Here is a 27,663-nt window from a genome sequence, read left to right on the forward strand (position 1 = left end):
GTTGAGGAGGATATGAAGGTACCTAATATTGCTGATCTCTAGGATTAGAAAAGGCTAAAATGCTCCATTGTAGGTGATGTCTATTTTTAGCCATAACTTATAAACCAAACAACAAGACTCCCTGGCCTTGGCTCAGAGTAGGGGAGTTCTGGGTTCAGTCAGGTTGGAGGGGGTCCTGTCATCCACAGAGTGGAAAACCAGGGTTCAGTAATCTGGAATATTTTCTTCTGCTACAGGTGGATGGACGTGGTCACTGACATCATCCCCATAAAGGCAGCACAAGAAGGAAGAAATACAGCATTTATTTTGTTTGGTTGGTTTTGGAACTTTAGCATTTCAAAGCACCTCTTAGGGGCACCTGGGAGTCTCTGTTGGGTTAAGCACTGACTCTTGGTCTCATCTGCCAGGAGGTGGCACTCTTGACTCACCTGGTCAGACTGTGGGGAATTCTGGAAGGAAGGTATCAGGCCAACAGTTTCCAAGGGGCTTGATTGGCTCCAGAAAGTGGATCTGAGTTTCTCCAAGATGTCTGATCTTATCTGAGTCTATGCCTGTGTCTTAAGGATGAGACTCCATGGGCACCTGGCCTGCTCCATCAGTAGAGAGCACGACTCTTGATCTCAAGGTTGTGAATTTGAGCACTACATTGAAAGTAGAGATTACATTGGAAAATGAAAGGGAGTGGGGGGAGGGGGAGCAAGAAAAGGAAAACAGATGCCATTCTATTCAAGGCCTTGGTAATACAACCAAGGCTTCCAGTGGTGTCTGATTACCATAAGAACAGTTCGATCTGGGCAGAGGGACACCTGGGAGCCAGTTGCCAACCTGGGGTGGAGCTGGGGTGGGCATCCTCCAGCGCACCCATAGCGGGTCTCCCATGGCTCACACTGCCCTAGGGCGTCGGTGGCCCCTGAGTCCCAGGCCTCCACCACCACCGACTCTGCTCTTTCCTCCAGAGGCTCAGTGCAAGGCTGAGAGACGGCTCCCTGGCTTCCCACTCTGTTGGCTACAGTCCCAGGCAAGTGTTTGTCTGCTGGGCCGGCCAGCTGGTCATCTCTCGGGTTGCCAGTGACAGAAGATTCCTGGGTTGGACGGGAGGCACTATGATCAGAGTAGCCTACAAAAGATGCCTTCTAAAACAGTAACTTCTTGGCGCCCTAGAACAATGCCATTGTCTCCCCGCAGCATGAGTTTTGTCTCCAATTTAAGCGAACATTCCAGTTTCTGGGCTCAGCACTCCTCTTTTTTTTTAATTTTTTATTTTATTTTATTTATTTATGATAGTCAGAGAGAGAGAGAGAGAGGCAGAGACACAGGCAGAGGGAGAAGCAGGCTCCATGCACCGGGAGCCCGATGTGGGACTCGATCCCGGGTCTCCAGGATCGTGCCCTGGGCCAAAGGCAGGCGCTAAACCGCTGCGCCACCCAGGGGTCCCTCAGCACTCCTCTTAATAGCTGTGGGACCTTGGGAAAGTGTGGAGTGAGTGTCCCCCATCCCCTTCTGATCCCCCCAACCCCAATTGTGTCCACATCCTTCTCCCTGGAAATTGTGGATGTTAGGTTCCAGGGCATGTGGAGGCCGAGAAAATTAAGGCCATTCTGCTTTAAGTTCAGAGTTAGCACAAGTACAGCCATCCCAGGCCCCTGTGAATAAGAGCTGAACTTTACCTTACTTCAGTTACAGGGAGAAAACAGCTTACAGCTTAACGTCCTAGAAAGCCCCATATTAGAATAAAAACAGAGCCCAAGCCAAGGGCAGGAAGCCCCCATTAGAATGAGAACAGAGCCCAAGCCAGTGGCAGGAAGCCCCTATTAGAATAAGAACAGAGCTCAATGCCCTTGAAGGCCCCATATTAAAATGTAAACAGAACTTGAGGAATTGCTCCACCCCTTCTGGAGGTCCCCTAGACCAGTCCTTAAAACTAAGTTGAAACCCACCTCAGGGTCCAAGTCCCTGGTCTGCTGTGTTGGGTATACTTGGACCCAAGCTTGAGCTTGCTAAGACCCCCAGGACCCCATCTGGAGGGTTTCACTCATGGTGAGTGCACTCAACTTTTTCCACCTTTTGTGCGCATATTTTCTGAGAGCTCTAAACTGTACTTTTACCTGTAGGAATTCCAATCTGTATTGGGTTGACATTGGCTTAGGTGGACACACTGGCGGGCCGTTGACTGGGGGTCTTGAGGAGATGTCCCTTGCCCCCACCTGGAGGACGGAGGTCCTCATCTGTAAGGAGGATGGGGGTCCTCATCTGTAAGGAGGATGGGGGTCCTCATCTGTAAGCCTCCTTACAGAAGGGCCGGCTGCCAGCCCTTCGGGTTACTTTCTGTTTTGTCTCTGTGGTCGCATTGGAACATTGGTCTGTGTTACTATGTCCTTGTTAACTGTTTGTGCATTTGTCTGTGTTGTTGGGTCCTTGCTAATCGTCTTTACTGTCTGTGTCTTGGTGTGGATTGGGGATATAATGGGGGATACAGAAACCACTCCCCTGTCTCTTATGCTCTCCCACTTCTTGGATGTTAGGGAAAGAGCTCCTATTCTAAGCATAGACATATGGAGAGAGAGATTCCATATTTATTGCATATCAGAATGGCCAACCTTTGACGTGGAATGGCCCCGAGAAGGAACTTTTCACCTACCTATTATCTTACAGGTTAAGGTCGTGATCTTCAGGGACAAACCCAAAGGCCACTCTGACCAGGTGCCCTACATCCTGATCTGGCAGGACATGATCGAGAATCCCACTCCTTGGCTAAAACCATTTTCACCCCCCCAAAGCAGGACCCACCAAGATTCTAGCCCTGCAGAAAGCTGAGAAGGAGATGGACTCTATGCCCCAAGCGCCCCTCTATCCAGTCTTCCAGGATTCCTCCCTGGAGGACCTGATCCTCCCGCTGCCCTCCCGGGCACCCCCTGCCCCTTCCGCCCCTCCATTGGAGGCACTAGGGGCTGCAGAAGGGGCGCCACCCCTCCCTGACGAGGGAGTCCCTGTGCTCAGGCCAGCAGTGGGGACACGCAGTCTGACCCACTGATCGGCCCCACCTCTGAATGCAGGGCCGGCCAACTCCACCACCCTTCCTCTCCATGCCATGGGGCCCCCTGATGAGACTGGCGAACAGCTAATGTTATATTGGCCATTCTCCACCAGTGATTTATATAATTGGAAACCCCAAAATGCAAAGTTCTCTGATAATCTGAGAGATCTAATCAGGCTTTTAGATACTGTTCTCTTTACCCACCAGCCTACTTGGGATGACTACCAACAGCTCTTGCAGGTTCTCTTCACCACCGAGGAGAGAGAACAAATTTAGGTGGAAGCCCAGAAGTCTGTCCTGGTGGAGGACAGACAGCTGACTCAAAACCCAGACCACATAAATGCTGCCTTCCCCTTATCCTGCCCCACCTGGGACCACAACTCAGCTGAAGGTTAGGAGAGACTCCAGGTCCACCACTAGACTCTAATGGCAGGTCTCCAGGCCGCTATGTGCAAGCCTACTGATCTGGCCAAGGTCTATGATGTGAGACAGGTAAGGACAAGAGTCCAGCAGGCTTCTTAGAGGGTAAGGACAAGAGTCCAGCAGCCTTCTTAGAGAGAGTCATGGAGGCTTTTAGGCAGTGCACCCATATGAACCCAGAAGCCCCGGAAACAAAGATCACAATTATCATGGCTTTTGTTAACCAGGCCACTTCAGACATTAAAAAGAAATTGCAAAGAGTAGAGAGACTGGGATAGAAGAGCTTGCAGGACTTAGTGATAGTAGCAGAACGAGTCTATAATAATCAAGAAAGTCTGGAAGAGCAACAAACCAAACTAAGTGACCGGCACACCCCAAACCTGGCCAAGATCCTGCTGGCCACAACCATGGACGACCCACAGGAAAGACGGAGGCACCTCAAGAAGCTGGCCTCAGGGACAGGTAAGGAGGATGGCCCTGGATCCCGTCAGAAGCGCCCTAAGCTGAACAAAAACCAATGTGCTTATTGCAAAGAAGAGGGCCACTGGGTGAAAAGCTGCCCTAACAAAAGATCTAAGACCCCTGCCAAGATCTTGGAGATGGAGGACCTGGACAACTAGGGGAGTCGAGGTTCAGCACCCCTCCCTGAGCCCAGGGTAACTCTTAAAGTGGAGGGGCAACCTGTTGAATTCCTAGTGGACACTGGGGCACAACATTCGGTTTTCTTACAACCCCAAGGGAAATTGGCAAACAAGACTTCATGGGTGTAAGGGGCCACAGGCACCAAACAATATTCATGGACTACCTGAAGAACTGGGGATCTTGGCACAGGCTGGGTATCCCACTCCTTCATAATCATCCCTGAGTGTCCCTACCCATCGGGATTTGCTCACCAATGGGGACACAATTTTGCTTCCACCCTGAAGGGGCAAAAGTCCTATCAAGAAGGGGCACCCGATTCAGGTGCTTGTCCTGAGTTTAGAAGGCGAATATCATCTCCACCAAATGCCCTCAGCCCCAATGACTGACATTGACCATTGGCTGCGGGAATTTCCCCAAGTGTGGGCAGAAACTGGGGGAATTGGGCTGTCTGACACTGGCCATATACATAGAACTAAAGCTGGGGGCCAACCGTGTCAGGGTCCACCAATATCCCATGCCTCTACTCTCCCTAACCCAGACTGGGACCCCCCTCTGCATGACTCTCAAGAAATTTTGGCACAGATGCATGGAATCAGAGCTGATCTCCAGGACCAGCCACTGCAGAATGCAGACGCCACCTGGTACACAGACAGCAGCAGTTTTGTCTGAGAAGGAATCTGATATGCAGGGGCAGCCATAACCATGGAAACGGAGACCTGATCCCGGGGGCACCGACCCTGCCCAACACCCCCAACTATACTGATGCTGATTTACACTGGATCAAATGCTTTCCCATGACCCAGTGTTTGTGTGGCTGGTGGAGGGCTACAGACTCCAGCATCATCCTGCCAGAGGAACTAGGACGGCGAGTCCTATCCAAAATACATCGAAGTACTCACATGGGAACAAGGAAGATGGAAGACCTCATATGACATGCAAAGATCACTATTAAAGACTCTTGAGCAAAGATCGAGCAGATTGTGGCAAGCTGCCACGCATGCCAGTTAACTAATGCCACCGCCCATGGATCTAACCCGGGGACCCAGCTCTGAGGGTATCGCCCAGGAGCCTACTGGGAAGTGGACTTCACTGAGGTAAAACCTGGAAAATACGGATACAGGTATTTACTAGTGTTTGTAGATACTTTTTCAGGATGGACAGAGGCATTTCCCACCAAACATGAAATGGCACAGACCATGACAAAGAAACTGCTGGAAGACATCTTACCGAGGTATGGTTTTCCTGTTAGGATTGGATCAGACAATGGCCCAGGATTCTTCTCTAACGTAACACGGGGAGTGGCCCTAGTACTTGGGGCAGATTGGAAGTGACATTGTGCATATAGGCCCCAGAGCTCAGGACAGGTAGAGAGGATGAACAGAACATTAAAGGAGACCTTAAATAAATTAGCCCTGGAGACTGGCAGGGACTGGGTGACTCTCCTCCCCTTTGCCCTATATAGGGTGAGGAACTCCCCATATAAGATGGGACTGACTCCCTACAAGATCATGTTTGGTCTTCCTCCACCTATTATCCCCAATTTAAAACCCCATGCGCTTGCTGAATTTAGTGATCACCAACTTCTTTTCTCCCTCCAAATGTTACAATGAACCCATGAGCAGGTGTGGCCTAAGCTGAGGGCCCTCTATGAGACTAGGCCACCCCCGGACTCCCATCGATATCGGCCAGGTGACTGGGTGTACGTGTGGAGATACCAACACCAGACAATTCAACCTCACTGGAAGGGACCCTACATGGTGATCCTGACCACTCCCACCACTCTCAAGGTCGACGGGATTACTCTCTGGGTCCACTACACCCACGTCTGGCCCGCTGACCCATTCGCCATTCTCAAGGACTTTGTTCCAGAATGGAAAAGCCAACCAGACAAGGACAATCCCCTAAAGCTAAGACTGTGACGTTCTCACTTATTTCCCACCTTCAAGACTCCCTAGTCTGAGGTTGTCTTTCAAAATAGAAGGGGATTAGACCCAGTCTTCTTACAACAAAGGGTGAGGGTTATGTGCTGCCTTAAGTAGGATGTTGCTTCTTCATTGAAATGTAAATGGGAGCGAGAACAGCAACAAGGTTGGTTCGAATCCTGGTTTAATCATTCCCCCTGGCTCACTCTGAGAGCAACCTGGACCCATGATTGGGTCCTTCCTTAGGTTCCTCTGAGAGGGGGAAATGTGGAGGCCGAGAAAATTAAGGCCATTCCGCTTTAAGTTCAGAGTTAGCACAAGTACAGCCATCCCAGGCCCCTGTGAATAAGAGCTGAACTTTACCTTACTTCAGTTACAGGAAGAAAACAGCTTACAGCTTAACGTCCTAGAAAGCCCCATATTAGAATAAAAACAGAGCCCAAGCCAAGGGCAGGAAGCCCCCATTAGAATGAGAATAGAGCCCAAGCCAAGGGCAGGAAGCCCCCATTAGAATGAGAACAGAGCCCAAGCCAGTGGCAGGAAGCCCCTATTAGAATAAGAACAGAGCTCAATGCCCTTGAAGGCCCCATATCAAAATGTAAACAGAACTTGAGGAATTGCTCCACCCCTTCTGGAGGTCCCCTAGACCAGTCCTTAAAACTAAGCTGAAACCCACCTCGGGGTCCAAGTCCCTGCTCCGCTGTGTCAGGTATACTTGGACCCAAGCTTGAGCTTGTAAATAAACCCTCGTGTGCTTGCATCAGTGTCAGCTCCTCAGCGGTTTCTCGGATTCACAATCTTGGGCACAACAGGGCAAAGGGTTGTTAAGACTTCAGGTGGAATTAAGGTTGCCAATCAGCTAACTAACATATGGATATGACTGGATTCTCCAGGTGGGCCCCATATGATCAATTGCAAGGGCCTCTCCAAGTGGATGAGGGCAGGGTGCTGGTTAGAGAGAGATTTGAAGATGGAAGACCCTGCCACCAGCCAAGGAATGCAGGAGGCCTTAAGGAAGCTGGAAAAGTGGTTGCCTGTGTGGCTCAGTTAAGTGTGTGCCTTCTGCTCAGGACAGGGCCCTGGGATCCAGGGGGCATCAGGCTCCCTGCTCAGTAGGTAGTTGGCTTCTCCCTCTCCATTTGACTCTCCCCTCCCTCATCCTCTCTTTTGCTCTCTCAAGTCAAAAAATGAATTTTTAAGAAAAGGCTGGAAAAGGCCAGGAAATGAATTGCCCCCTTGAACTTCCAGAAGAAAGACAATTCTGCTTCTACCTTAACTTTAGCTCAGTGAGATCTAATCCAGACTTGTGACTTGCAGAAGAGAGTACATTTGTGTTGTTTTCAGCCACTAAATTTGTGGTGATTTGTTACAGCAGCAAGTCTAAGAAACTTAGACTTAAACTTAGGCCTTAAGTTCCTACCTTGTAGGAATACTGTGGAAGTCAAAATGGATATATTAGAAAAAAATTTCTATATATATATATGGAAGTTCTATATATATCCTTATGTGTGTGTATATATATATATATATATATATATATATATATACACATAACAACTTCTGGTTGAACTTATAAGTGCTGAATGTGTTCACCATAACACGGCAGAGTTAATATGATTATTCTGAAGTATAGTAATAAGAGCAGGGCCTCTGGAGTATCATGTTCTTTCTGAATGGTCAACATTTGCAGCATTCACACTGCTTGGGTTCAATTAAAGAAACAAACAAACAAAAAACTACTATATGTGCCTATGCCCAGAATGCTGCTATAAGCTTGTTTCCATGAACTAATGCTCCTGCTGATTAACCACATGCATGGACCCCAACCACTTCATATTCATGACAGCACTGGGGCAAAAGTCATAAAAACATTATTTTCTTTCCCACCCAATGTAGATGGTCACAAAAAGGACTTTGTATCCTCTCATGGTTCTAGAGCCGAGACGTCCAAACAAGGGCATCAGCAGGATTCTTGCTGAGACTCAGAGGGGGACCTGTTTTGGGCCTCTCCCTTTGGCTTGTAGAATACTGTCTCCTGTCTCCTCACATCTCTTCCTAGTCATATTGGATTAAGAATCAACCCTAGATCCACCTGACTTCATCTCCATCATCTTAATTAACTGCAACTGCAAGGATCCTATTTCCAAGTAAGATCACATTCTGGAGTACTGGGACTTAAGACTCCAACTACCTTTTTTTTTTTGGTGACACAATTCAACCTGTTAATGATCAGCAAGCACAGACTAGTGAGTATGGAGGAAGAGAATGGATGTGACCTCTTTTCTCTCCAGCATTGCCAAGGTGTGGATCCCAGCCAGGGGAGCTTCTGAACAGGGTAAGTGATTGGAAATGAAATATTACTATACACAACATGTACAAGATACTAGGCAGTTTTAAGTGTCAACACATGTGAAGTGCTTAGAGTAGGACTAGATAAGTGTTAGCCATCATCTCATTTTAACTTCCAAAGCAACCCTTAAGGTGAAATTATCTCTGAGAGATAGAGAAGCTATTTGCCTCAGATCCCAAGGCTAGTAAGTGGTAGAACTGGCAATAGAACCCAGGATGTAGGACTCAAGTCTGATTCCTAACCACTATCCTACAGTTAGATGTTGCCTGCAATGGTAAACAGTGTGAAAAGCTGATCAAGTTGAAAAGCTTACATGTAGTCTTAATGTTACATTGATCTAGGTCAATGAAACATTGCTTATTAACTTAGTAAATGAGAAAAAAAAAAACAAGTTGTAGAACCATATATGGTGCCGCTTATGACCAACGAAGCAAAACAAAACCTACAAAATCCACGCATTCCCATGCGTGTTTATAGGTGTATAAATCTATGTATAGGTTAAATATACAGACAAAAATTGGGAAGGTTACTGTACTAATATTAGTAACATTCAAGAAGGGTGGTGTAGTTGGAGTAGAGAAACTGTGCTTTCCCTATATTTGGATTTAACAAGAATGTATTTGGATACACAAGTGATGGGCTGTAGAAAACCTCAGGCAGGAGTCTCTGCTTTTGCCTTGGTAGTTACTTCAGCACTCTGTTTATTGGTCACTTTTGCTCCCCAACTTTCATATGGTTGCCCGGTACCTCATTTTCACATATTTCAGGTCTAACTACCTAGAAAAGACTCAGTCTCTTTCCCAAATACCTATGAAGAAGACTCTGACAGCCCAGATGGGGCAAGCTGCCCATTCCTACCAATCAACCAGGGGAACAGCCAGATAATATGACAGAGGGGATGACAAAATGACAGAGGGGATTATTTCCACTTTACCCCTCAGAATCTACTAAGTAACTTCACCACAGTTACATGACTTTTAAGGGAAGGTAGGAACTGAGATTTTCAATGTGGATCTGTTGGACTTCAAAGCCAACACACTATATATTATATGCTTGGAGATACGGAGCTTGGAACAAATCTAGGTCAGACACTGATAATCGTGCATAAGCAGCTGAAAAGGAGTGAAACCTGTCGGTTTAAAGAGACAGATTTTCCCACAGTTGAGGGAGGAGGGGGAAAAGCTCCTTATGTAACTTGTCCAAGCAGAATGGTTTATCTCAAGTTCCCTCTCACTGAGGCATTTCAAGCTACTCTGTATGGACAAATGAAACGCACGGTATACTTCTTATGAGACTGAGAGTATAGGCTAGCTTGAGGTTTATTTCAAAATGACATTTTCAACCATTCATACAAAGTATGAAAAAAAATTTAAGGTAAAAATTAAAAATTAAGTTAAACCTTTAGATAGATTGATCAATTTTTCAAAAGGAAATACCATTAAGTACATATTTAAGTATTAAAAAACCCCAAGTCAAATCCATCCAGAATGTATTTCAAAGGCAAGGTTCAAATTTATTCACTGTAAACTGCATTTCCTATTTGTTGAAATAAATGTCACCAAAACATCACTGTACAGATATATTTATTTATCAACAGTAGGTACACAGTTTATAAAAGAACAAAAGTCTTCTCTAGAGCATAAAAGCAATGATCAAGAATGGGGCTTTTATTGTTCCAGGTTTCTGTTTGCTTGTTGTGGTTTTGTATGTCTCTTAGGAGTTGGCCAAGTACCTCAGTATTCATGGCAGTAAGCTCTTTTACTGATGTTCACAGTATAGCAGGAATTGTCAATCTCAGCACAGGGACTTACTAAGAAAGGTAAATTTTGTCAAGTAGTTCAAACCTGTTTATATTCAAGGAACATAGTGGATCATAATGTTGGTTTGTTTGCTTTCAATCATCTTAAATTGTTAGCTATTAAATATAAGTAAATGTGCATCACAAAAGGTGTTCTAGATAAAATTTATATATTTATGTGGACATGTTCTTAAAATTTAGAATATACATGCCAGCCTTTAAACAGAATACTGAGTCTACTATTGTCATGTCCGTTAAAACATGATAGTTATGTACAATTAACAGTTTCTTCTCTCCACACATAAATATCATGTATAAAATTGCCTATGTCTCCAAACTATCCTCTATTGATTCTACAGTTTCAAAGAGTCAGTAGTTTCAAAAATGTGTAATATAAATGTGCTTGAAAATCACATAGTCTTTTTTTCACTCATTCCATTTGTATAATAGCACCTACCTTTGTTATAGAACAAATCTTTGAGTATAAACATTTTGAACTACTTGACAATTTTACCTTTCTTAGTACCTTAACAAATGAATGCATGTGCATGTCAGAACGAGTGTGCAGGGATATTGGGGGCATCTCTTCTAACATTTCTTGCTTAGGTCTCTTCAATGGCAGAGGATTTTCTTTTTTTCCTTTTCTTTTTTTGGGAGGAAGAGATGATGGTATGGAGAAGCAATGAGGGAAGACACTGAGTTCAAAATAAAACATGCTAGGTGAAATACCTGAGACATCTCGAGAAATCCAGCAAGCTCATTTATAAGACATTTATGAATGTCTTATAATGAAAAGACATTTATATATATTAGGCAATTATTAGAGATTTTCACCAAAAGATGTTTCAGTTATAGGATATACCTGAATCTAGAAAATGTTTACATTTCATATACCTGACAGCTAGTGACTCTCTTCTATCTACTATCGCTAGCATAGGGAATTCTTGAATGAGCTTCTCAAGAGCACAAAAGAGATGATAGAATTTAATAGGTAAAATTTTAGAGGTCATCTAATCAAACTGCTTCATTTTAACAAAGGGAATTAAGGCCTAGAGAGGCAAGGTAACTTTCATAGACAATGATAAATTTGAGTTTTGAACCAGACATTCTAACTAAAAGTTCTTACACTGTATAAATCCACTGAATCTCAGAGGTATGCTCCCAGACATAAGAGGAGAGAAACATCTTACAAAGAAGTTTAAAAAATGAAAAATATTCAGAGAAGTTTAATAAAATCATAATTAACTGGAAAAAAATAAAACCATATCTGACTTTTTCTTGACCCTTCATTGTTAGAAGATCTGCAATAAAGTCACATTTATTTGATAGGCTTAATTTTTTAATGAAAAAATACACGTTTTATATTCTCAGACATTAACTAGGTTGTCAAGTCAAAAATATTAAAAGCAGTGATTATATTTCATACTTTAAAACAAGGCAGTTCTTAGACCACATTTCTTTTCTCAGAATACTTGTTTTGCCACTTGAACTTTTGAAAATGAGTAAATTTATAGAATAAAAATGAACTCCTGCTTTCATTTTTTGTGGCTAATTTTCATCCTTGTTTTCAATTTTCTTCTCCAGGGTCACATATTTCTCTTTACACCCTGCTTTCTCTGTGAATCCTTGGCTCCAGTTATGCATCCTAGCTATCCTGCCTTAAGCCACCTTAGGTAATGTCCCCTCTGGTTCAATGCAGCAGGATGCACCTTTCCAGGTGGAATTGTGTCAAATACGATTACCCTTTAGCACAGTCTTTCTTTCTTTCTTTCTTTCTTTCTTTCTTTCTTTCTTTCTTTCTTTCTTTCTTTTTTTTTAATAATGAAAGGCTTTAATATTCTTTCAAAAAGCTGACAAATCAAGGTGGCAAAAAGTAAAGACACAGCATTTGGGTAATATAAGGAACTTAAATAAAGTCAGTACTCACTTATGTGATAAAATATTTACAGAATTCAATTGTTGATTGGCCCCTGAGAAATCCCTAATAAATTTCCCGAAGTAAATTTTGCAGGCCACATTTTTTTTATCATCATCATCCAATACGTTTCTTTTTTTTTTTTAAATAAATTTATTTTTTATTGGTGTTCAATTTACCAACATACAGAATAACACCCAGTAGCACAGTGTTTCATACAAAATAGCCAGTGAGAGAATATCTGCTGAATATTTGATTTATGATTCGAGTGCAAGTTCAAATAGCATTGTTGGCTTTGCTGAGACTAAAATGAGTAGGCCTTTCTTCGAAGCTAAAGAAAATAATTTTTAAAAACTCTGCACATAATCTCCAAAAAAGCACTTTTGAGAAACTTGATCAAACGGAAATGCATTTTAGAAACATTTGCGCATAAAAACGAAAACCCCAACCAAACCAAAAACCCTAGAGATAGAATTTATTTTGTACCCAGAGCCTTTGGTAGCAACAGTAGGAAGAATTGAGAGGTGTGGTATCAAATCACTATGGGGCTAATAAGTCAGAGAAACTAGTTTATCACCATTCTCTATGTGTGGGCAGGACCCAACCTATGGCACAAAATTGTGAGAATATTAAGAAATGCTCTTCAAGAGAAAGACTTGTCTCATAAAGCCACAGAACCTGCTAACATTTTAAAAGTTAATTTAACTCCACTTGCTTTATATCCATTAAATAAATTTTAATATTAAAAATTCAATTTCATAGATTTCTTAATTATGAAATGTGCAAAATGACATGTGCTAACATGTTTCTCACAGCAGGTCTCATTAAATGTAGATTTCAGCATATATCCATCTCCTAAGGTCTGATTATCACTAGTTCACAGGAAAGTTTTATAAGATTGAGAAACAGCTTTTAGAATATGCAAGCATTATGGTTTTTAAACATTCATTACTACTACATATGTAATCACAATTTTATCAAGTTATGTTGTGATATGCTCCAAAATAATATAATACTTTACACTGTATTAATAAAGACCAGTAAGTTTTGTCAATCCCACCACATTTGTAGATCAGATGGCCAGTAGTGGTAGACTTGCCCGAATCTACGTGTCCAATGATGACGATGTTGATGTGAGTCTTCCTTTCCCATTTTGGTTTAGGTTTAGCGGTGGTTTTCATGACACCTGTGTTCTGGCGGCAAACCTGTTGCGAAAAAGAACTATCGAAAAATTTGAGAAGGAGGCTGCTGAGATGGGAAAAGGCTCCTTCAAGTATGCCTGGGTCTTGGATAAACTGAAAGCTGAACGTGAACGCAGTATCACCATTGATATCTCCCTGTGGAAATTCGAGACCAGCAAGTATTATGTGACCATCAGTGATGCCCCAGGACACAGAGACTTTATCAAAAACATGATTACAGGCACATCTCAGGCTGACTGTGCTGTCCTGATTGTTGCTGCTGGTGTTGGTGAATTTGCAGCAGGTATTTCCAAGAATGGGCAGACCCGTGAACATGCCCTTCTGGCTTACACAATGGGTGTAAAACAACTAATTGTTGGTGTTAACAAAATGGATTCCACTGAGCCACCCTACAGCCAGAAGAGATACGAGGAAATCATTAAGGAAGTCAGCACCTACATTAAGAAAATTGGCCGTAAAACCTTCAGAAGGAAAGGAGAATGTTTTGTGGACCATTTGTTTTTGTTTTTGTTTTTGTGCGTGTGTAGCAGTTTTAAGTTATTAGTTTTTAAAATCAGTACTTTTTAATGGAAACAACTTGACCAAAAATCTGTCACAGAATTTTGAGACCCATTAAAACAAAAGTTTAATGAGAGAAAAATAAAAAGATCAGTAACTTTTAATCTTACCTGAGTCCCCACCAAAATGGATTTCTCATAGATTGTGATGGTATTTTCTTTTTTTCTTTTTTCTTTTTTTTGTGATGGTATTTTCAATAGGACTTGTGAGTGATTCAATACGTGCAAGGCATATCCAATACTTAAGAGTTTTGGCATCTGGAATATTTTTAATCAGGTCATTCAGTATGACTAATATTTCTTCTTTTTGGCACCCCTAAAATGAGTGATATGCTTTAGCCTCCAAACTATGAGCAATTAAGTAAAGCTTACTATAATCAAGATCAATGATAACAAGAAAAAGAGTGCATAGAAAATGATTCATAAAAAATTCAGCATTCTCTTCCCTACTCCACACTTATTCTGAATGGCTAGCAAGAAGCATATTAATCCTAAGTACAAAGCAGGAAAAAATTAAATCCTAGTTAAGAAAAATAATAGTGACAAATAACTAACACTTTACCTTGTCTTGATGATTATCCTCTTATATGTTGTGGAACTCCATTTAATACTTGATGTAGAATTTCTGCACCTACCAAATGTTTGATGGGGAATAACTTACAGGTTTTTGAAAACTGTCTTTGTCGAGTCTTGATATTAAGGTTAAAATCAATCTGGAATGGTTTATGTAAGTAAGAGCTATAGATAATTCAATGGTAGGGCAATAAACTTACACCGTATCAATGACAAACCCCAATTGAGCAGAAATAAGGATATAATCAGAACTCCAATTCTAATTTTCATTGGTCCTCAAAAATCACAAAAAGCTTAAACATGCTCATGAAGACCAGAGTAAGGTCTGAATTCATACTCTGTATATTCAGTCTTACTCTGGATCTTATTTTTTTTATTTTTTATTTATTTATTTTTATTTATGATAGTCACAGAGAGAGAGAGAGAGAGAGAGAGAGAGAGGCAGAGACACAGGCAGAGGGAAAAGCAGGCTCCATGCACTGGGAGCCTGACATGGGATTCGATCCCGGTTCTCCAGGATCGCGCCCTGGGCCAAAGGCAGGCGCCAAACCGCTGCGCCACCCAGAGATCCCCTTACTCTGGATCTTAAACACCATTGGTGACCAAAGCAAGATCAAAGAGTAAATAAATTCTGGATTTGGTATACTCTGTAGGATTTTTATCCAAATAGGGAATCTCTACAATAAGTTTAAGACCACGATGATGTTGGTTTAGATTAATGAAATTTTGTTGGCAAGAATTTTGTTAACTTGAATTTAACCTGTGATAATGAATCACTACTTTATGTTACTGGTCTTCGGTAAAATATGTAATGAGTAGAAAAAAATAATATGTAAATATGCTGAAGGAATGTAAAAATTAAAGGTATCATAATAAATATCCATCCCAGCCCATTCTATATTAACATCTTAGAGGAATGCAGAATTTATAAGTTAAAAAAGTAAAATATCTTATTATCCCTTTGATGTATTTATATGAACTCAATGAAATGCAGTCCATTTTAGGCTAAAGGGAATCTCACAATTAACATTAATTCTACAAAGCACCACTAACACATTATATGGTCAAAAGAGTGACAAGGTAATAAATTTAGTGAAATAACATTTATAAGATAATTTACAAACTATAATCTGTTACACAAATAGAAGGATTGTACCTCATTAATCAGGTTTAATTAATCAGGAGGCTCACCTTGAGTTTCATGTTGGGTTCTGCACTGGGCCTGCATAAGATTCTCTGTCTCCCTCTGCCACCCATCCCTGCTCAGTCACATGTGTGATCTCTCTCTCTCACTCACTCAAAAAACAAAACAAAAAACAATATACTAAATGAGAGAAGTTATTTACAAAATGCATATCTGATAAGGAGTTAACTTCCAAAAGTTATTAACTCCTACTTAGGCTTTTTTGCAATGGGTTTGCCACCAAAACACAGGTGTCATGAAAACCACCACTAAATCTAAACCAAAATGGGAAAGGAAAAGACTCACATCAACATCGTCATCATTGGACATGTAGATTCAGGCAAGTCAATCACTACTGGCCATCTCATCTACCAATGTGGTGGGATCAACAAAAGATTGAAAAATTTGAGAAGGATGCTGCTGAGATGGGAAAGGACTCCTTAAAGAATGTGTGGGTCTTGGATAAACTGAAAGCTGAACGTGAATGTGGTATCACCATTGATATCTCCCTGTGGAAATCTGAGACCAGCAAGTATTATGTGACCATCATCGATGCCCCAGGACACAGAGACTTTATCAAAAACATGGTTACAGGCACATCTCAGGCTGACTGTGCTGTCCTGATTGTTGCTGCTGGTGTTGGTGAATTTGCAGCAGGTATTTCCAAGAATGGGCAGACCCGTGAGCATGCCCTTCTGGCTTACACAGTGGGTGTAAAACAACTAACTGTTGGTGTTAACAAAATGGATTCCACTGAGCCACCCTGCAGCCGGAAGAGATACGAGGAAATCATTAAGGAAGTCAGCACCTACATTAAGAAAATTGGCTACAACTCTGACACAGTAGCATGTGTGCCAATTTCTGGTTGGAATGGTGGCAACATGCTGGAGCCAAGTGCTAACATGCCTTGGTTCAAGGGATGGAAAGTCCCCCATAAAAATGAGAATGCCAGTGGAACCACACTGCTTGGAGCTCTGAGTTGCATTCTGCCACCAACTCGTCCAACCGATGAGCCCTTGTGTCTGCCTCTCCCAGGAAGTCTACACAATTGGTGGTATTGGTACTGTCCCTGTGGGCCGAGTGGAGACTGGTGTTCATAAGCCTGGCATGGTGGTCACCTTTGCTCTGGTCAATGTTACAACTGAGGTAAAGTCGTTGGAATGTGCCATGAAACTTTGAGTGAGACTCTTTTGGGGACAATGTGGGCCTTAATGTCAAAAATGTACCTGTCAAAGATGTCCATCATGGTGATGTGACTGGTGACAGCAAAAATGACCCTCCAATGGAAGCAGCTGCTTTAACAGCTCAGGTGATTATGCTGAACCATCCAGGCCAAATCAGTGCTGGATAGGCACCTGTGGATTGTTACACAGCTCACAGTGCTTGCAAGTTTGCTGAGTTGAAGGAGAAGATAGATCGTCATTCTGGAAAAAGGCTGGAAGATGGTCCCAAGTTCTTGAAATCTGGTGATTCTGTCATTGTTGAAATGGTCCCTGGCAAACCTGTGTGTGTTGAGAGCTTCTCTGACTATCCTCCTCTAGGCTGTTTTGCTGTTCATGACAGGAGACAGATGGTTGCTATGGGTGTCTTCAAAGAAATGGACAAGAGGCAGCTGGAAGTGGCAAAGTCACCAAGTCTGCCCAGAAAGCTCATAAGGCTAAATTAATATTATCCCCAACACCTGGAACCTCAGTCTTACTTAGTGGAAGAATGGTCTCAGAATGGTTTGTATCAATTGGGCATTTAAGTTTAATAGTAAAAGGCTGATTAATGATAACAATGCATCATAAAACCTTCAGAAGGAAAGGAGAATGTTTTGTGGACCATTTTGTGTGTGTGTGTGTGGTAGTTTAAAGCTACTAGTTTTTTAAGATTTTATTTATTTATTCATGAGAGACAGAGAGGTGCAGAGACACAGGCAGAGGGAGAAGCAGGCCCCATGCAGGGCGCCCAACCTGGGACTTGATCCTGGGTCTCCAGGACCACGCCCTGGGCCAAAGGCAGGTGCTAAACTGCTGAGACACCCAGGTTGCCCTAAAGTTAATTGTTTTTAAAATCAGTACTTTTTAATGGAAACAACTTGACCTAAAATCTGTCCCAGAATTTTGAGACCCATTTTTAAAAAGCTTAATGAGGAAAAAACCAAAAACTCCTATTCATGATCTTTGTTCCTGTGATGATTTGCTCATTCTTCTGTATAATTGCCCCTCTACAACATCACTCCCACAAGCATATAAACACTATCTATGATAGGTCATCTTAAATCCCTTAAGCTCCATATTCCCTTTTAGCTCTTGCCTCATTCATCTTTGCTTTATATTTATAGCAAAAGTCCTCAAAAGTATGTATCTGTACACACTGTGCCCATGTTGTCAAATTCCAATATCTCCCCACCTATGCCTATTAGGAATGTGTCCTCAGCCTTCTCCTGGAGACTCCTAGTGTCATCTGCTTCCATGTTTCTACACTCAAGGGTCAATTCCGTTTTCACCCTCCTGAACCTTTAAGCAGCACTTTCTTCACTTTGTTACTGAACACCAGCTCTTCTCCTTTTCCTCCTACCACAGTGGTTCACTTCTATTGAGTCCATCTTTCTTCCTAATTTCACTAGGGCTCAAAGCTGCATTCAAATTTAAAATTTTTATTCTTTTTAAAAATTTAGATTTATATTTCTAAGGGACTCCTCCTTTTCTGTCTGTGCTAACAGCAGCCTAGTGCCTAGTCTTGAAACGGCCTTTTTAACTGCTAGCTAAAAAAAAAAAAAAAAATTCAGGCTAAGGAGAATCTACCTCCTACCTGTCTAGTATGGAAAGTTATCTGCAAATGCACTGTCCCATTCTGTCTTCTGAAAAAAGTGCCCTCACAAGTGTTATGTAAACATAGGAATCTTAAAATACCCACACTAGAGACTGTAAAATAGAATGATTTTAGAAAAGCTGCAACTCTGACTGGTTGTCTATTTAACAATTTACTGCTCAAGTAACTAAGTTGACATCTCTTTTCTGAAATGAATAAATATAGTACTTGTGAGATTTCTTGGTAAAACCAAAGAGTTTAAGAATTTTCTTTTCTTCCCATTGTGTATAAGAGTATTATAACCCCGTTAAGGGGGGGGGGCAAGATGGTGGAGGAGTAGGGTCCCCAAGTCACCTATCCCCACCAACTTACCTAGATAACTTTCAAATCATCCTGAAAACCTATGAATTCGATCTGAGATTTAAAGAGAATACAGCTGGAACGTTACAGAGAGAAGGGTTTTCACTTCTAACAAGGTCAGAAGGTGCAGAAAGAAAAAAAGAATCAAGTGGGGGTGGGGTCCCCGCGAGGAGCTGGGCTAAAGCCTAGCAGCCAAAGCACCTGGAACAGGAAAGCCCAGTCTCTAAGAAGCAGGAGCTTTAAAAATCCGCACTGGATTATTCCCAGATGGAAAGGCGCTCAGCAGGGAAATCGGGAGGATGGATCACAGGAGGGGCAGTGGAGCCTCCAGTTTGCTGGAGTCAGTAACAGAAGAAGTGTGCCAGGGGGAGAGTAGGCCACACACCTTCAGTGGATCTCAGTAAAGGGCTTGACGCACACCTGGCAGGGCCTCGGGGAGAAGCTGGTCAGGCAGGCAGCTGCTACAGGCTGAGGGGACTGTGCCCTGCTGCCTTCAGTAGCCCTGGCTCTGGGAGTGCGATTCCAGCAGCACAGGCCCCGGATTACAGGGCACCGGGGGACACAGCCCAGGATCCTGTGCTTGTCCTGGAACAGGTAGAGGCGGGGAGGCCACAGGACAGCGAGGACTCTGCTGCCTCTGGGCGCCCCCAAGCTGTGCAGATCAGCGCCCCCACCACCCACGGGGCATCCAGGACAGTGCTGACTGGGAGACTGCAGTAGTTACTGTGGGAGTGGACTCCAGAGCTGGAGAGATGGCCGCTGCCAGTGGTGTTGTTCCTCCTTGTGTCATCTTGTGCCTGGGAGAGGTGGGGTCTCACAGGGTAAACAGCTCCCACTGAGACCGGCACCTGGCAGGGGGAGGGGCAGCTCCCCAAGTGGCACACAGCTGAGAATCAGCACAGCAGACCCCTCCCCCAGAAGACCCACTGGAAAGACAGGGGAAGAGCAAGTTCATGATCAAGATTCAGGGGAAAGTTGAGGGATTGACAGTATAGAGAAGCAGAAGTTACCCCTCCTTTTTTCTTTTTTCTTTTCTTCTTCCTTTTTGCAGTACAACTTGTTTTTATATCAGACTGTAAATATCCAATTTTTCTTTCTCTTTTCCCACCTAAACTACAATATTTTACCACCTCTTCATTTTTAAGATTCTTCCTTATTTACTTTAATATCTCTACAATTACAAGTCCTAGATATATTTTCCACTTCTAGATTCCCTTCAACATACTCAATTTAATTTGGGGAGATACTCAAGATACATTTTTTTGTGTTGTTGTTTTCCCTGCCTCATTTTGTTATACAATGGCAGAAGTTAATACCTTCTAAAACATGACAAGCATGCACCCACAACCAGTGATATACTGGGCTGGTTCATTCTGTGAGATTCCTCATTCCCATTATGTCCCCCTCTTTTGTCTCATTTATGTTTTGGTGGTCAATGCTGGGGCCCTCTACAAGCATTTTTGGTTTATACAAATTTGGGACTAAGCATATTCTAACATACAAAACTTAATAAACTCAGAAACAAGAGGATCACCTCAGGTAGAATACATTATCCCTCAACTACAGCTTCATCACCACCACCATCTCCCAGTCACCCCCCCCCCTTTTTTTCTCCTTTTTTCTTTTTTTTTTTCTCTTCTTCTTTAGGATTCTTATCCTTTTATTTTTTACTACTTTGTTTTACAATATGCTTTTCACTTTATTGGTCCTTTTGTTTTATTTCATTCTGATTTTTGTTTTCAATTTCTGGTCTCTGACCTTGAAAGAATCATCTAGGGTGAAATTTACTTATGTTGTGGTTGATCTTCTTGATGCAGCCCACTCATACAGCCACTGTGCACTGAGCAAAAGGATTAGAAAGAAGAAATCACCACAAAAGAAAGAAACAGAAACATTACTCTCCAGAGTTACAGAATTTGAATTACAATTTGATGTCAGAAAGCCAATTTGTAAGCACAATTAAAAAGTTACTGGTGGCTCAGGAAAAAAGCATAAAGGAATCAAGAGACTTCATGACAGCAAAATTTAATCAGGCCTAAATTTAAAAAAACAATTAAATGGGATACAATACAAACTGGAAGTCCTAATGACTAGGGTTAATGAGGTAGAAGAAAGAGTGAGTGACATAGAAGACAAGTTGATGGCAAGGAAGGAAGCTGAAAAAAAAAAAGAAAAACAATTAAAAGACCATGAAGAAAGGTTAAGGGAAATAAATGACAGCCTCAGAAGGAAAAATCTACTTTTAATTGGGGTTAGAGAACGCCAAGAGGGCCAGAGGGCCAGAAAGCATATTTGAACAAAACATAGCTGAGAACTTCCCTAATTTGCAGAGGGAAACAGGTATTCAGGTCCAGGAGATAGGGCCCACACCAAAATCAATAAAAACCGTTCAACATCTCGACATTTAATAGTGAAACTTGCAAATTCCAAAGATAAAGAGAAAGATTGGACCTCTCCACAGAGACCAGGCAGGCCAGAAACTGATGGCAGGATATATTCAGGGTCTTAAATGAGAAGAACATGCAGCCAAGAATACTGTATCCAGTAACGCTCTCATTCAGAATAGAAGGAGAGGTAAAGAGTTTTCAAGATTGGCAGAAACTGAAAGAATATGGGACCACCAAACCAGATCTGCAAGAAATATTAAGGGGGACTCTGTAAAAGAAAGAGGACACCCAAGGAAATAATCCACAGAAACAGGGACTGAATAGGTATTATGATGACACTAAATTCATATCTTTCAATAGTAACTCTGAATGTGAATGGGCTAAATGATCCCATCAAAACATGCAAGGTTTCATACTGAATAAAAAGGCAAGACCCATCTATTTTCTATCTACAAGAGACTCATTTTTTTTAATTTTTTATTTATTTTTTATTGGTGTTCAATTTGCCAACATATAGAATATGTGCTCATCCCATCAAGTGCCCCCCTCAGTGCCCATCACCCAGTCACCCCTACCCCCTGCCCACCTCCCTTTCCACCACCACTAGTTCGTTTCCCAGAGTTAGGAGTCTCTCATGTTCTGAAGAGACTCATTTTAGACCTAAGGACACCTACAGCCTAAAAATGAAAGGTTGGAGAACCATATACTATTCAAATCATCCAGAAAAGAAAACTGGGCTAGCAATCCTTGTATCAGATAAAGTTTATCGCAAACACTGTAGTCAGATAGGAAGAGGGACACTGTATCATATTTAAAGGATCAATCCAACAAAAGGACATAAAAATAATGCATATTTATGCCCCTAATGTGGGATTTGCCAAGTATATCAATCAATTAATAACCAAAGTAAAACACACTTAGATAATAATACACTAATACTGGGAGACATCAACATGGAAATTTCTGCAAATGAGAGATATTCGAGCATGACATCTCCAAAGAAACAAGAGCTTTAACTGACACACTGGACCAGATGGATTTCACAGATATCTACACAACTTTACATCCAAACCCAACTGAATACACATTCTTCTCAAGTGCACATGAAACTTTTCCCACAATAGACCACATGCTGGCTCACAAATCAGGTCTTAAGTGATACCAAAAGATTGGGATTGTACCCTACATATTTTCAGACCATAATGCTTTGAAACTTGAACTCAATTACAAGAAGAAATTTGTAAGAAACTCAAACACATGGAGGTTAAAGAGCATCCTGCTAATAGATGAGTCAACCAGAAATTAGAAAAGAATTCAAAAGATTAATGGAAACTAATGAAAATGAAGATAAAACCACTCAAAATCTTTGGGATACAGCAAAAGCAGTCCTAAGAGGGAAATACATTGCAATACAAGCATCCCTCAAAAAATTGGAAAATAACTCTAATACCAAGCTAACCTCACACCTAAAGGAACTAGATAAAGAATAGCAAATAAAACCTACACCAAGCAGAAGAATAGAGTTAATAAAGATTAGAGCAGAACTCAATGAAATATAGACCAGAAGAACTGTAGAACAGATCAACAAAAGCAGGAGTTGGTTCTTTGAAAAAAGTAATAAGATAGAAAAACTATCAGTTAGCCTTATTAAAAAAAGAGAAAGACTCTAATAAAATCACGAATGAAAAAGGAGAGTTCACCACCAATACCAAGGAAATACAAACAATTAAAAAATATTATGAGCTGCTATATGCCAATAAATTAGGGAATAGAGAGGAAATGAATCCATTTCTGGAAAACCACAAATTACCAAAACTGGAACAGGAAGAAATAGAAACCTGAACAGGACAATAACCTGGGAGGAAATTGAAGCAGTCATCAAAAACCTCCCAAAAAACAAAAGTCCAGGGCCAGATGACTTCCCTGGGGAATTCTATCAAACGTTTAAAGAAGAAACCATACCAATTCCACTAAAGCTGTTTGGAAAGATAGAAAGAGTATTCCATATACTTCCAAACTCATTCTATGAGGCCAGAATCACCTTAATTCCAAAACCAAAGACCCCACCAAAAAGGAGAATTATAGACCAATATCCCGGATGAACATGGATGAAAAAACTCTCAACAAGATACTAACCAATAGGATCCAACAATGCATTAAGATTATTCACCATGACCAAGTGGGATTTATTCCTGGGTGCAAGGCTGGTTCAACACTCATAAAACAATCAATGTGATTGATCCTATCAGAAAGAGAAAAAACAAGAACCATAGGATCCTCTCAATAGATGTAGAGAAAGCATTTGACAAAATACAGCATCCATTCCTGATCAAAAATCTTCAGAGTATAGGGATAGAGGGAACATTCCTCAGCATCTTCAAAGCCATCTATGAAAAGCCACAGCAAATATCATTCGCAATGGGGAAGCACTGGGAGCCTTTCCCCTAAGATCAGGAACATGACAGGGATGCCCACTCTCACCACTGCTATTTAACATAGTACTACAAGTCCTAGCCTCAGCAATCAGGCAACAAAAAGAAATAAAAGGCGTTCAAATTGACAAAGAAGAAGTCAAACACTCCCTCTTTGCAGATGACATGATACTGTACATAGAAAACCCAAAAAACTCCACCACAAGATTGCTAAACTTCTATAGCAATTCGGCAGTGTGGCAGGATACAAAATCAATGCCCAGAAGTCAGTGGCATTTCTATACACTAACAAAGAGACTGAAGAAAGATAAAATAAGGAGTCAATCACATTTACAATTACACCCAAAAGCATAAGATACCTAGGAATAAACCTAACCAAAGAGGTAAAGGATCTATACCCTAAAAACCACAGAACACTTCTGAAAGAAATTGAGGAAGACACAAAGAGATGGAAAAATATTCCATACTCATGGATTGGAAGAATTAATACTGTGAAAACGTCAATGCTACCCAGGGCAATGTACACATTTAATGCAATCCCTATCAAAATACCATGGAATTTCTTCAGAGAGTTGGAGCAAATAATCCTAATATTTGTGTGGAATCAGAAAAGACCCTGAAGAGCCAGGGGAATATTAAAAAAGAAAACCATAGGGGATCCCTGAGTGGCTCAGCGGTTTGGCGCCTGCCTTTGTCCCAGGGCATGATCCTGGAGTCCCAGGATGGAGTACCGCACCGGGCTCCCTGTGTGGAGCCTGCTTCTCCCTCTGCCTGTGTTTCTGCCTCTCTCTCTCTCTCTCTCTCTCCCTCTCCATCTATCATGAATAAATAAATAAAATCTTAAAAAAATAAAAAAAGAAAACCATAGCTGGGGGTATTACAATGCCAGATTTCAGGTTTTACTACAAAGTGTGGTCATCAAGACAGTGTGGTACTGGCACAAAAACAGACACATAGATCCATGGAAAGAATATAGAATCCAGAAGTAGACCCTCAAGTCTATGGTCTATAGTATTCAACAGAGGAGGAAAAATTATCCATTGGAGAAAAGACATTCTCTTCAATCAATGCTGCTTGGAAAATTGGACATCCACATGCAGAAGAATGAAACTAGACCATTCTCTTACACCAGACACAAAGATAAACTCAAAGTGGATGAAAGATTAAATGTGAGATAAGAATCCATCAGAATCCTAGAGAAGAACACAGGCAACACGCTTTTTGAACTTGACCACAGCAACTTCTTGCAAAATGCATTCATGATGACAAGGAAAACAAAAGAAAAAATGAATTATTGGGACTTCATCAAGATAAAATCTTCTGCACAGCCAAAGAAAGAGTCAACAAAACTAAAAGACAACCTACAGAATGGGAGAAGATATTTGCAAGTGATCTCTCAGATAAAGGAATAGTATCCAAGATCTATAAGGAACTTATTAAACTCAACATCAAAGAAGCAAACAATCCAATCATGAAATGGGCATAAGACATGAACAGAAATTTTACCAAAGAAGACATAGACATGGCCAACAAGCACATGAGAAAATTCTCCATGTCACTGGCCATCAGAGAAATACAAATCAAAACCACAATGAGATACCACCTCACACCAGTGAGAATGGTGAAAATTAACAAGACAGGAAACAGCAAATGTTGTAGAGGATGTGGAGAAATGTGGTGAGAATGTGAACTGGGACAGCCACTCTGGAAAACTGTGGAGGTTCCTCAAAGAGTTAAAAATAGAACTGCCCTTCGACACAGCAATTGCACTTCTGGGGATTTACCCCAAAGATACAGATGCAGTGAAATGCCAGAATAACTGCACTCCAATGTTTATAGCAGCAATGTCCATAGCCAAACTGTAGAAGGAAACTTGGTGTCCACCAAAAGATGAATGGATAAAGAAGATGTGGTCTATGTATACAATGGAATATTACTCAGCCATTAGAAATTACAAATACCCACCATTTGCTTCCGCGTGGATGGAACTGGATGGTATTATGTTGAGTGAAATAAGTCAATTGGAGGAGGTCAAATATTATATATTCTCATTCATTTGGGGAATATAAAAATTAGTGAAAGGGAATGGAGGGCAAAGAGAGAAAATGAGTGAAAATATCAGTGAGGGTGAGAAGACATGAGAGACACCTAACTCTGGGAAGTGAAGAAGTGGAAAAGGAGGTGGGCAGGAGATTGGGCTGCCGGGGTAATGGGTACGGAGGGGGGCACTTGGCGGGATGAGCCCTGGGTGTTATGGTATATGTTGGCAAATTGAACTTCACAAAAAAAAAGGGAAAAGGAAAAAACTGGAACAAGAAGAAATAGAAAACTTGAACAGGACAATAAACAGGGAGGAAATTGAAGCAGTCATCAAAATTCTCCCAAGACACAAAAGTCCAGGGCCAGATGGCTTCCCAGGGAAATTCTATCAAACGTTTAAAGAAGAAACAATACCTATACTACTGAAGCTGTTCCAAAAGATAGAAAGAGACGGAATACTTCTAAACTCATTTTATGAGATCAGCATCACCTTAATTCCAAGACCAGACAAAGACCCCACCTAAAAGGAGAATTATAGACCAATATCACTGAGGAACACCGATGCAAATTTCTCAACAAGAAACTAGCCAATAGGATCCAACAGTACATTAAGATGATTCTTCACCACGACCAAATGGGATTTATCCCTGAGATGCAAGGCTGGTTCAACACTTGTAAAGCAATCAACGTGATAGATCATGTGAATAAGAGAAAACACAAGAACGATAGGATCCTCTCAATAGAATTACGAATTATTATTAAATTTTAAAGTGCCATATTTTTTAATAATAAATTTATTTTTTATTGGTGTTCAATTTACCAACATACAGAATAACACCCAGTGCTCATCCTGTCAAGTGCCCCCCTCAGTGCCCGTCACCATTTCACCCCCACCCTCCTACCCTTCCATCACCCCTAGTTCGTTTCCCAGAGTTAGGAGTCTTTATGCTCTGTCTCCCTTTCTGATATTTCCCACACATTTCTTCTCCCTTACCTTACAGTCCCTTTCACTATTATTTATATTCCCCAAATGAATGAGAACATATAATGTTTGTCCTTCTCCGATTGACTTACTTCACTGCATAATACCCTTCAGTTCCATCCATGTGGGAGGAAATGGTGGATATTTGTCGTTTCTAATGGCTGAGTAATATTCCATTGTATACATAAACCACATCTTCTTTATCCATTCATCTTTCGATGGACACTGAGGCTCCTTCCACAATTTGGCTACTGAGGACATTGCTGATATAAACATTGGGGTGAGGGTGTCCCGGCATTTCATTGCATCTGAATCTTTGGGGTAAATCCCCAGGAGTGCAATTGCTGGGTCGTAGGGCAGGTCTATTTTTAACTCTTTGAGGAACCTCCACACAGTTTTCCAGAGTGGCTGCACCAGTTCACATTCCACCAACAGTGTAAGAGGCTTCCCTTTTCTCCGCATCCTGTCCAACATTTGTGGTTTCCTGCCTTGTTAATGTTCCCCATTCTCACTGGTGTGAGGTGGTATTTCATTGTGGTTTTGATTTGTATGTCCCTGATGGCAAGTGATGCAGAGCATTTTCTCATGTGCATGTTGGCCATGTCTATGTCTGCCTCTGTGAGATTTCTCTTCATGTCTTTTGCCCATTTCATGATTGGACTGTTTGTTTCTTCGGTGTTGAGTTGAATAAGTTCTTTATAGATCTTGGAAACTAGCCCTTTATCTGATACGTCATTTGCAAATATCTTCTCCCATTCTGTAGGTTGTCTTTCAGTTTTGTTGACTGTATCCTTTGCTGTGCAAAAGCTTGCTATCTTCATGAAGTCCCAATAGTTCATTTTTGCTTTTGTTTCTTTTGCCTTCGTGCATGTATCTTGCAAGAAGTTACTGTGGCCGAGTTCAAAAAGGGTGTTGCCTGTGTTCTCCTCTAGGATTTTGATGGAATCTTGTCTCACACTTAGATCTTTCATCCATTTTGAGTTTATCCTTGTGTATGGTGAAAGGGAGTGGTCTAGTTTCATTCTTCTGCATGTGGATGCCCAACCAGCGTTGTGTCCCGGGGATAAATC

At 41.6% G+C, this 27,663-nt stretch overlaps 1 pseudogene; it reads left to right on the forward strand.

Moving 5' to 3' along the window:
• The first annotated feature begins 15,879 nt into the window (after window positions 1–15,879).
• On the forward strand, window positions 15,880–18,103 carry LOC112912475 (elongation factor 1-alpha 1 pseudogene; annotated as a pseudogene).
• Window positions 18,104–27,663: the final 9,560 nt, after the last annotated feature.

The sequence above is a fragment of the Vulpes vulpes genome, unplaced genomic scaffold (genome assembly GCF_048418805.1).
Source record: "Vulpes vulpes isolate BD-2025 unplaced genomic scaffold, VulVul3 u000000652, whole genome shotgun sequence".
In the NCBI taxonomy this organism is placed as follows: Eukaryota; Metazoa; Chordata; class Mammalia; order Carnivora; family Canidae; genus Vulpes; species Vulpes vulpes.